We start from the raw sequence: 220 nt of genomic DNA, 5'->3' as shown, positions 1-220 counted from the left end.
AATTGGGGTGTATGCATTAATGTGATAAGTATACATAATTTCATTTTGATGTTAATGACATTGATTGTAGAATGAGGGCTGAAGCCTGCTCCCATTGAGAACAATGGAAAAACTTGAATGGTGAAAGATCAAGACCTTAAAAGGTATTCACAGTGAGTAAAGGTTGTGCTCATTTTCAAACTATAGATTCATAGATTAAGGGTCGGAAGGGACCTAGTAG

The 220-nt window shown here is 35.9% G+C and overlaps 1 long non-coding RNA gene across 1 annotated transcript in view; it reads right to left on the bottom strand.

Moving 5' to 3' along the window:
- LOC109287987 overlaps positions 1-185 on the bottom strand; it is a 6,484-nt gene extending 6,299 nt beyond the window's left edge. The window contains exon 1 of the long non-coding RNA XR_002095035.1: positions 35-185. This is a non-coding gene — a long non-coding RNA (uncharacterized LOC109287987). The remainder of the gene's footprint in view (positions 1-34) is intronic.
- Positions 186-220: the final 35 nt, after the last annotated feature.

The sequence above is a fragment of the Gavialis gangeticus genome, unplaced genomic scaffold (genome assembly GCF_001723915.1).
Source record: "Gavialis gangeticus isolate Ggan-Ray unplaced genomic scaffold, GavGan_comp1, whole genome shotgun sequence".
Taxonomy (NCBI): domain Eukaryota; kingdom Metazoa; phylum Chordata; order Crocodylia; family Gavialidae; genus Gavialis; species Gavialis gangeticus.
The sequence above is the reverse complement of the archived record's forward strand: the minus strand, read 5'-3'. Positions and strand labels throughout refer to the sequence as shown.